Below are 11,010 nucleotides of genomic sequence, written 5' to 3' on the forward strand. Positions count from 1 at the left end.
CCTTCTTTTTCGGTTCTTTCCTTTTTTTTTCTTTCTTTTATTACTTGCTAAGTCTCTCTTCTTCGTTTTTTTAACTTTCAGTCCTCATTTTGTTTCTATCATTATACCTTACTTTATGAACAATTATTTTCTATAGGTAATTTGAATTGATTTTAATTAGCATATAATTTTTTTTATTTTTAATGAAATGATATTAATTTATATATTAGAATATAATTTGAACAATATCTTCTATTGGGTTTTGAAAAAATAATTAAATGGCTTGATTGATAGTCATTTTGAGTCGAATATCATAGGTTGAATGTTGGAGGTTTTTCTTTAAAAATAATTGTCATATAACTCAACAATTAAGATGAAAAAATAAACAAAGAACAATACAAGTAAATTAATCTAGTCAAACAAAGAATATATAGTGTAGTTAAGCATACTCTTTAAGCAAATGTTTATATTGGAGGCGCTCTTTTATGAAATATTATTTTTCTTTTATATTTTTATTTAGAATGTGTTTAAATTAAGTGTTAAAAATTCGAACTAAAATCGAATTTATTTGCTTTGTGAATGAAAGGCCTATTCAAATTAATCAAAAATTAAGCGAACCGACCCATTATTCTTAATATGTCTTTGTAGCTACTGACATGTATACTGTATGCATAATAATATGGTGGCACCCGCAACTTTCGAATCTTAGATCCGCCTCTGGCTAGCGAATTATTACATTTACAAGTCAATAACTGATAAATCAAACCATTAAGCGTAAATATCCATCTGATCCGCATAATAAGCTGCCCTAATTTTGAACAGTTATAATTGTATTTTTCTTTTAATTAATTTGGCGTGAACCATTTTTGCCTTGAAATAAGAAAATAAACACCCAAATCTCTCTGCACCATTCTCATTCTCAATTTTGCCTCCCCTTTTTTTCTCCTATTTCTGTTTGGTCGACAGTACAAAAGTGTAAAGTCGTGTTTGGTTCAACGTTCAAACAGTGGACTGTTTATAGTAAAATAATGTGTCAGAAACTAAAAGCAGTGGTACCATCCCAAACTGTCAAACCAAATGACTCTTACTTTGTGTGTGTGTGTGTGTGTGAGAGAGAGAGAGAGAGAGAGACTTCAGCATATCTTGTCTGACAGAACTTTTTGGCGGCTCCTCTTTCATCTCTTTATTTATCTGTTGAGTAATTTTTTATCTTTTTTTTTGTTTACGCGTTGAACTGTCAAAAAGTAATGAAGCAAATTCTTTCCTCAAAATCAAATACCTTTTTTGATTGTGTTGTCTGAGTAGCTTTGGAAAGAATTGTGAAGATCAAGCCTTTGAAATTTTTGGGGTTTATTATTATTGAGGTCTGAACAAGGTATTAATGGAATCTTGATTTCAATTGTATAATTGTATTGTGTGAAAAGTTGGGATCTTTTTGATGTTCTAGCTAGTTCCTCTATGCAGTTTATATGCTTCATATAAGTAGTTCTTTTTTAAGTTCTAATATTTGATAGCTTTGAATTGGAGTCTTAAGGGAGTTTTGGCGTAACTGGTAAAGTTGCTGCCACGTGACCAGGAGGTCACAAATTCGAGCCTCGAAAAGAGCCTGTTGCATAAATGCAGGGTAGTACAATAGACTCTTAGTGCACCGGTTGCCCCTCTTTTGATATGGAGTTTTGAGTTGTTGTTATTTCGGTCAATTCTATTTGGAATTTTAATTGCTTGTATTGAGATTGTTTAAGCATTTGTTCAATGGTTCTTTTGGAAAAGATGGTTTTTTGCTAAGCCTTGTTTTGAGGTGGATACAAGATTTGAACTTTATGGGTTCGAGAACAATTATTTTGTACTTATTTAGTGAAATTTTTAACATTTATACAGGGTCGGAGCCAAAGCAATTGGGTTCGGATGAACCCATAGGTTGAACTCGACATCCGCCCCTGGCTTTTGTGGAGCAGTAGCTTACAACTTTAGAGGATTTGGGACAACTCAAGGGAGGTATTTGAGTAGGTCTTTAGGTTTGTTGATTATGGGTTGTGTTTGTGGGAAAGCTTCTATGGCTTTCAAAGATAGGCGAGACGGCCAAAAGACGAGAGATTTAGCTAAAGGGGAATCAACTGTGGTGTCAAAGAGAAGAGAAAGTTTCAGGGTGAAAGAGAAGTTGGAAAATGGGGATGCTGAGGTTGGTTCTTTCGGTAGGAAAGGTAATGGATTTAAAAGGGTCAGGGATGATCACTATGTGAAAGTAAAGCAAAAGCTTGAAGTTTCTGTGAATAGTTTTGCAGGATATGGAGTTGTCCCGAAAGCCATGGAGGCGGAGTTGATTGCTGCCGGATGGCCTACTTCGCTTGCTTCTGTGGCCGGTGAAGCTATTAACGGATGGCTTCCACGCAAGGCTGATACTTTTGAGAAATTAGACAAGGTATAATTCAGTTTGCTTGTTCTCTGACGATTTATTTAATGTCAATAACATTGCGTAACAACCAAATCTTGTGCATTTACAATCTATTCTAATACCGATATAAGCACATGAAAAAGGTACGTATTAGTTTTCTCATGAGTGACATTGCTTAATTCCATCATATTATTTTTCCTTGAATAGTTTCATTTTGGATAAATGTCGTATATGCTCTATTCGAGTAATTTTGGTGAATATCTTCGTTCAATTGAATTATGATGAATATGAACTGAACTTGAAACTTTTATGATGCACGACAACGCTTTTCAAAATACAGGTTATCATTTACTTTAGGCAAAAGGATCAAATTTACCCTTCTACTTTCGAATATTGTCTACATTTAACCTGTGTTATACTGTCGGGACAAAATTACCCCTGTTGTTAGCAAAGTTTTAAAATTTACTTTCTTAAATTTTCTCTCTTTTTTTTCCTGAAAGAAGTTTAAGTCTGTTTCTTTTGTATTAGGTGCTTTAGTCTAATCAGACTTTTGCCCAAGTCAGCATTTAATTCCAAAATGGTGTTTGGTTGTCTCAAATAGTTAGATGATCATAAAACTTAATGTTTTCTTTTTATAAAATGAGATTTTGTTTCAAGCAGGGAGCAGTTCTTGATTCATTTCTCACAGCGACTTAAGCTTCGTTTGAAAAGTTCAATAGGTGCACAGAAGCCTAGAGTTTAAAATGACTACAGATAAGAATGAATTACTCTTGCGTCTTTGAAGATTATTCTTTAAAAGATATTATATGGGATAAACTCCTATTAAATTGTCTAATAATCAGACACTTAATTCCTAACAAATAGTTTATAAAATAGTCTACAAGCAAATTGACTCTAGATATCCTCAGTCCTTCTTCTGCCTCTTCATTTTTCCCAATTTAGAACCTTATGTTGTTGCCCCATTGTTCCATATACCAAGGGAGAACGGTATGATGCCTGTTATCAATTCAACTAATGAAGGCTAGGTGCAGATTGGAACATTCTAGTTTTGTAGTTCTTAGGTTCCTAAAAAGGGCAGCCCGGTACACTAAGCTCCCGCTATGCGCTGGGTTCGGCCCGGAGAAAGGCCGGACCACAAGGGTCTATTGTACACAACCTTACCCTATATTTCTGTAAGAGGCTGTTTCCACGGCTCGAACCCAGTGATCTTCTGGTCACATGACATCAAATTTACCAGTTATGCCAAGGTTTCCCTTCGTAGTTCATAGGTTCCTATTACTATAATTATCGTGAAAGTTGTTTATTGAAAATTATACTTAGTAGATTGTTACTCAATAGTTTTTTGATTGTGTATAGCATCTTATTTTTGTAGATTGGCCAAGGGACTTATAGTAGTGTATACAAGGCTCGTGACCTAGTTAACGATAAAGTTGTTGCGCTCAAAAGAGTGAGGTTTGATAAAATGGATCCTGAAAGTATCAAATTTATGGCAAGGGAGATTGTTATTCTGCGGAGGCTTGATCATCCAAATATCATCAAATTGGAAGGCTTAGTTGTATCAAGAGCATCTTGTAGTCTGTACCTTGTCTTTGAGTACATGGAACATGATCTCACTGGATTGGCGTCTCTTCCCGGTATTAAATTTACAGAGCCGCAGGTGCTTTTCCGTGTATTTTGTGTTAAGCTATAGTCTTTAATTTTGTAGAAAAATATGTTAATTGCTTTGTGCACACTCCATAATTCAATTCGTATAATTAAGTTTTAATCTTATTTCGTTTTTTATAGGTTAAATGTTACATGCGGCAGCTTTTAAGTGGACTTGATCATTGCCATAATCGAGGTGTTCTGCATCGGGATATCAAGGGTTCTAATCTTCTCATTGACAATAATGGCGCTTTAAAGATTGCAGATTTTGGGTTGGCAAACTTTTTCGATAACCAGCAGAGTGTTCCATTAACAAGCCGTGTTGTGACTCTTTGGTATCGACCGCCAGAGCTCTTACTTGGAGCAAGTCATTATGGAGCTGCAGTAGACTTGTGGAGTACTGGCTGTATACTTGGAGAATTATATGTCGCCAAGCCTATAATGCCCGGTAGGACAGAGGTATATAGTTCTAACACTTTTTGTGACTCTCTACAGTCAATCGACCTATCAATCAACTACGCTTCAATCCCAAATGTATTTTTCTCCTTAATTATGATATAATTGGTTATCAGAGATTTGACATGAATGAGCTAAATTTCGTCGTTGTAGGTGGAGCAACTACATAAGATCTTTAAGCTTTGTGGTTCGCCAACTGTGGATTATTGGAAAAAAAACAAAACTATCTTATTCAGCAGTATTTAAACCTGCACAGCCATACAAACGGCGTATTGGGGAAAGATTTAAGGAGCTTCCTCCATCTGCTGTCGGATTACTGGAGACATTACTTTCTATCGATCCTTCACTTAGAAGAACAGCAGCTGGCGCTCTTGAGAATGAGGTACTTTTCTAATTCCTCTAACCCGAACCCTCCTTTTCCCCGCCCAAAAGTTGGTGCTTTGAAGCCTTGTCATTCAAGATCAGCAACTTCTTCCTTTCAATGCTAAAATATTAGTACGTTTTGTGACTTATTATTTTACATATTTCACGTTGTTAATGAAGCTTAGTAGCTGTTGTTATTTACTAGTACTTGAACTATTTTCCTTTTTTGTCCCTTTAAAATTTCCTTCCAACAATTCAAACTTTTATAAACCAGTACTACTATTTTAAACATACGGTGTGTCTGGTATGAAGGAAAATGTTTTCCTTCTCCTTGGCAGGAAAGTCATTTTTCTAAAATTGGAGGAATTGAGTTCAAAAAGGATAGACCGGTGCACAAGGCATCCCGCATTCATGCAGGGTCCAGGGAAGGGCCGCACCCCAAGAGATGTGATGTAGACAGCCTACCCTAACACGAGCATTAGTGGCTGCTTCTGCGGCTCGAATCCGTGACCTATAGGAGACAACTTTACCGTTGGTCCAAGGCCTCCCTTCAAAGGAATTGAGTTCATAAGGAAAAAGATTTTCCAAATATTTAAGCCAACCAAACATGAGAAAATTGGAAAATATTTTCCAAAAAATATTTTCCTCCATACCAAATACACCCTTGGGGTCGTTTGGTTGCCGATTAGAGTTATACAGGTATTAGTTATACATGTATTAGTTATGCAGGTATTAGTTATGTATGTATTAGTTATGCAGGAATAAGTAATGCAGGGATTAGTTATGCATGTATTAGTTATGCAAGCATAAGTTATGCAAGGTTGAGTTATGTTGGGATTAGTTATGCATGGATTAGTTATGCGGGGATTAGTAATATAAATGTAATGTGAATGTTATTTATTATTAGCTTACTTTATTTTATTAAAATTGTTAGTATAGTTTAAATATATATTTTTAAACAAAAAAATACAAGTTCGAATAAAGGGTATTCTTGTTATTTTGTATTTTAATACAAGTATTACTAATACATATATAAGTTATTTCACCTTCTGCCTTGCATAAATAATACATAAATTCCCTCATAACTTATACATGTATTAGTTATGCGGAAAAGAAAAACATGAACCAAACATTGTATTAGCAATGCTACATTTTATGTGGAAAAGAGGAAAAAACAACCAAACATTGTATAACTTATGCTAGCTTCTATATAACAACAACAACAACAACAACAACAACCCAGTATAATCCCACTAGTTGGGTCTGGGGAGGGTAGTGTGTACGCAGACCTTACCCCTACCCTGGGGTAGAGAGACTGTTTCCGATAGACCCTTGACTCCTTCCCTCCAAGAACTCCCCATCTTGCTCTTGGGATGACTCGAACTTACAACCTCTTGGTTGGAAGTGGAGGGTGCTTACCACTAGAGCAACCCACTCTTGTCTTATGCTAGCTTCTATGTGGAGATTATTTTTCCCTCTTCTTTTAACCAAACAATGTATAAAATTATCCTAATTTTAATACATGGATAACTCCTCTCTAACCGGCTACCAAACGACCCCTTAATGTGACATTTTTTCAACTAACCACTCCAATTTTATCACTTTTCAAACTATTATGTTAAATACTTATCTAATTCAATATGGTGTAACAAGATTTTCGAACTTGTCTTAATATCCGATCTAGTCAAAGTAGGTTATGCTTTTGGGATAAAGGGAGTTCTAAGTGACCATTTATTTTCTGGAAAACAAATGCTGGGCTAGATACTGTGGGTGCAAATTCCCTACACGAACTATACCAAAAAGTACAGAACATAACACATGTATGAACCTTTACAGAAATTCCGCGTTTTCAAATGTCGTCCTGTTTTCTGTCCAAAAGTAACCACATAAGTGCCAGGGTGAGTGGCAACAAGGATGCAGCAGACAAGGAAAGGGGAATTTTTATTTCTGAAGCAATATGAGACAGTTTCACACATTAGGTTGAGACAGATGAGATTGACTAACGTTGTTGTTTTTTAATATCTTTTTTGACAAATGAGATTGAATAGCTTAACATAATGGTGTCAGAAAAACTATTCATCTTATCCTTTGATTTCTGTAAAAAATGCTTAATGAAGAACGCAATCAACTACTGTTCAGATCTGAGTTTTATACTACTGAAATTTTTGCATGTTGTGCTCTTGATTTCCTTTTCACATGTTCTTTTAAGATATGATGCATATCAAAAGGAGAATAATCGAAGTATTTATTGATTCATATTGGCTAGTCTGAGCGAGTAATGGAAATCAGTAATTGAAGTGTTTGCATCGTTTATCACATTATAAAGTAGTAACAACTGTTTTCCTCATTAACAATAAGGTATTCTCCTGTCTGACAGTTCTTCACCACAAAGCCATTTGCTTGTGATCCTTCAAGTTTGCCGTCATATCCTCCCAGCAAAGAAATTGATGCAAAATTGCGGGAAGAGGAAGCTAAAAGGTAAAATGCTCTTAACAAATCCATCTTTTGTATGGCTAACCTGAAAGCATGTCTCTTATTTTTTGTTGTGAAAATGGTATTTCTCATCTTAAAACATGGTTTCAATTCTATACAAAAAACATTATCTTGGAATATGGTTAAATGTTTAAATGGATCTAACATAAGGAAATAGATGTTTGCATCAAATTATGGTGTTTTGCTTATACAGTTCTGTCATTTCTTAAATATAAAAAAATTGTGACCTAAAATTTATATTTTGGACTGCAAATATCCTATGTACATATCATAATAGTCATCTGAAATAATTACTGCAGGCAACCCAATGCAAATGGATCAAAAGAACGTCAAGCAGCTCCAGCAGATGATCCTAATGCCAAGTTGGCAAGGTCAATGCAGGTAATTTTTTATGGGTGTTTATATTTGTGTTCAAATTAATTCGAGTTCCCTTTTTTTTAAGGCCAGAGGCTAACAATACGGGAAGCTAGATAATCACGATTCTTCAAATTTTCCTCTTGGAAATTGGAATGCATTGAAAATTGGATTGTTGATAAATTAGTTGTATTTCCGCGAAAGATTGGAAACTTGTGGTAGCTGTCGGCGAGCATATGATTTGTTTTCTGTTTCCTTCCTCGTGGAGCATTAGTGTAGTATAATGTGAAGAAAAGGGAGACATTATTGTGACTTTTGAGCTTTGAGTAGGTTTAAATTTATGTAAAATCTCAAAATGAATAAAAAAGGATCTCAACTACTAAAAATTACGAGGCAGTCTGTATTTGATAACCTATGTAGCGTACTGATCTTTGCTTCAGAAATAACTCAATCTGCACCCATACCATATATCTGCACTTATGTTTTTTCTGTAAGTTCTCGATTTGTTTGGTTAACTTGAGGTTATGATTTGCTTCTTTTAGCAGGGGAAGCAGAGCAATTCCAATCCTAAGAGCCAAAGTGACCGGTTCAATCCCCAGAAGATAGCTGCTTCTGGCTTTCGAAATGATCCACCTAAAGCATCACAAGCAGTGAAAGAAACTGTTAACAATCACCTCGAGAATCTTTCAGAGAGATTTTCAGCCAACGAGGATCTCTCGGAGACATTTTCTCATTCAGTCCCTCTGGCTCTAGGGGTTGGGTGCGCAAAATCCGGGACGAAATATGATGATATTTCTATTGGTCTGAATAGAGCCGACCTATCAAACTTAGCAGCATCCAGGTCCGTTATGTCTGGAGATGCTCGAGATACAGCCCATCAAGTAGAAAGGCGAGCGCAGCTGCTAGATGAACATTCAAGGAAGCAGGACGGAAAGTATCTCACGCAGAACTATACGGGTTCTCATCAATTTGAAAGTGGAAGGACCAGTTTGAAGGAGGCAAATATGGTAAGTTCTCATAAACACGTATATCTAAGAGTTTGAGTGCTCGGAGAGAACTGAGGTACTGTGTAGTCACTACTGAAACTTCGAACTCTCAAGTATACTCAAACTTCTTTAGCTCAATCAATCAATTATTCACACCTCAGTTTCAAATAAGTTGGGGTCGGTTATATTCATTCGTTGCGTCAATTCTTCTCTATTTAATTCCATTTCATTGCAATACTAAGCAGTCTTATAGAACTTCTTTAGCTATTGAACAAAGATGTCTTATTTTGTTGTTCCCTCGTATCATCACTCGAAGGGGAGTTTTGGAGCAACGATAAAGTTGTCTCCGTGTGACCTAAGGTCACGAGTTCAAGCCGTGGGATCAACCACTGATGCTTGCATCAGGGTAGGCTGCTAACATCGTACCCCTTGGGGTGCGGGCCTTCTCCGGACAACTTGCTGCCCTCGTATCATCACTTCTGTGGTTGTTAGTGAGAATGGGTATCTCATATGATCGATTACTTATCTAGGCTCTTGTTTCTTTGTGTAGAACGACCATGGTTACGATGGAAACAAGATATATTTTTCTGGTTCACTACTAGTTCAATCAAGTAAAGTGGATCAAATGCTTAAAGACCATGATCGTCAGATCCAGGAAGCTGCACGACGAGCAAGGCTGGAGAAGGCAAGAGCAGGTCAAGCTCAGGCTCGCGGAATGTGAAGAACATTTAATTCTCTCTCTATATATTTCTAGTTTGGGAACAAGATAGATAAGCATATAGAGAGTAGAGAGAATTTTTCTTGTAAAAGCATAAGTAGGTATATGTACAGTTTGTTTGAGGAATTGTTATAGAATTAGGAGATCATCAGGTCAATATGAACATAGTCAAATTGGCAGCTACAACTGCAGGACATACCATTCTTTTTTGTATCAACTTTTACGGTTAATATGTGTTTTTTTACACATACACGCTTTTCTTACGTCGAACGTCTATCGGAAATAATCTTTTTATCTCACATGAGATAAGGTTTGTGCACTCTAATCTCCCAGAACTTGTGAGATCACACTAGGTATATTGTTGTTGATGTGTTTTTACATACTAGTTTTAGTGTACGTGCGTTGCACGTATTTATTACGTCAATAAAAAAATTATTAATAGATTCTATTCTTCTTAAAACAATCCTTGGGGTAGAATTTGAGCAAAAAAAAATATAGATTGAGTAAAAATTATGAACTAAATATTAAATATTGTGTATCATAAGTTACTCCTTGTTTAAAATAAAATTGTAGTTTAGGCAAAAATAAAATAAAATAGTTGAAGTTTCCTATGTAGACAATACTATTCCACTGATTCTTTTCAATTCTGATTTTTCATAAGTTATTCGGTCTTCATTGCCACCTTTTTTTTTGGTTAATCTTCTTGATATGTTTGTTTCTTCTATCGCTTCATCTTAAATTTAATGCGCCATTTTCGAAAGATTAATTCTATGCAAGCGGTATTGTTGCAACTTGCAACTAATAGCTTCAATTAGTATAACATTATTATGTTCTTTATCTTTTACATCAAACATCTCAATTATCTTATGAGGATTGTTACTTCTCACGATGTCCTTTTTGTAAAACCTAATTCGCCTTAAAAGATTTTGGAAAATTAGTAACATGAAAAGAATTTAAATTATGTTACATAATTCAAAAAAACAAATTAATTTAAGGCAAAATAATTCAATAAGAAAAGATTTAATTAGCAGAATTTAAGTTGACTTGAAAATGCAAAATATTAGGAAAATAGTTAAATGACTATTTGGTCTAGTGTGAACTCTAATTTAAAAGGGTAAAAAAGACGAACAACATTTCGCTAAGGACCTTCGTGCTTTTAATAAAGTACTAGTTTTAGAGTACGCGCGTTGCGCGTGTATATCATACTAATAAATATAAGCTTTTTAGAAATGGCATAAACAAATATTGTAAGAAATATTTTGTGTGCTATAAAATAAAAACTAAAGGAAAAAAGTCATTACTACAAGATTGTCCTAAAGAATTCTCAATCAAAGTCTCTTCCCTCTCTGCCTATTACATATAAGCAATTACGTGTGATCACTAAAAAATAATATTTAACTTTATGTGTGAAATACACAATATTGTAAATATATTTTAGAACTAATTTCATAAATAGAAACAAATAATAAAAAATATTGAATTTGAGAATAAAAAAGGTAGAGAAAAGAAAAACAAGATGTTATGTAAAGCAGGACACTAGCGAAATATTGAAAACTAATTAAAATCACGCATCAAAGAAATAAAAAATATAAGATGGCAAGTGGTTAAAAAGGACAAAAGCAAAA

The 11,010-nt window shown here is 34.9% G+C and overlaps 1 pseudogene; it reads left to right on the forward strand.

The window, feature by feature from the left end:
• Window positions 1–1,046: 1,046 nt before the first annotated feature.
• LOC107760430 (putative serine/threonine-protein kinase At1g54610) lies at window positions 1,047–9,635 on the forward strand (annotated as a pseudogene).
• The last annotated feature ends 1,375 nt before the right edge of the window (window positions 9,636–11,010 follow it).

This window comes from Nicotiana tabacum, chromosome 12 (assembly GCF_000715075.1).
Source record: "Nicotiana tabacum cultivar K326 chromosome 12, ASM71507v2, whole genome shotgun sequence".
In the NCBI taxonomy this organism is placed as follows: domain Eukaryota; kingdom Viridiplantae; phylum Streptophyta; class Magnoliopsida; order Solanales; family Solanaceae; genus Nicotiana; species Nicotiana tabacum.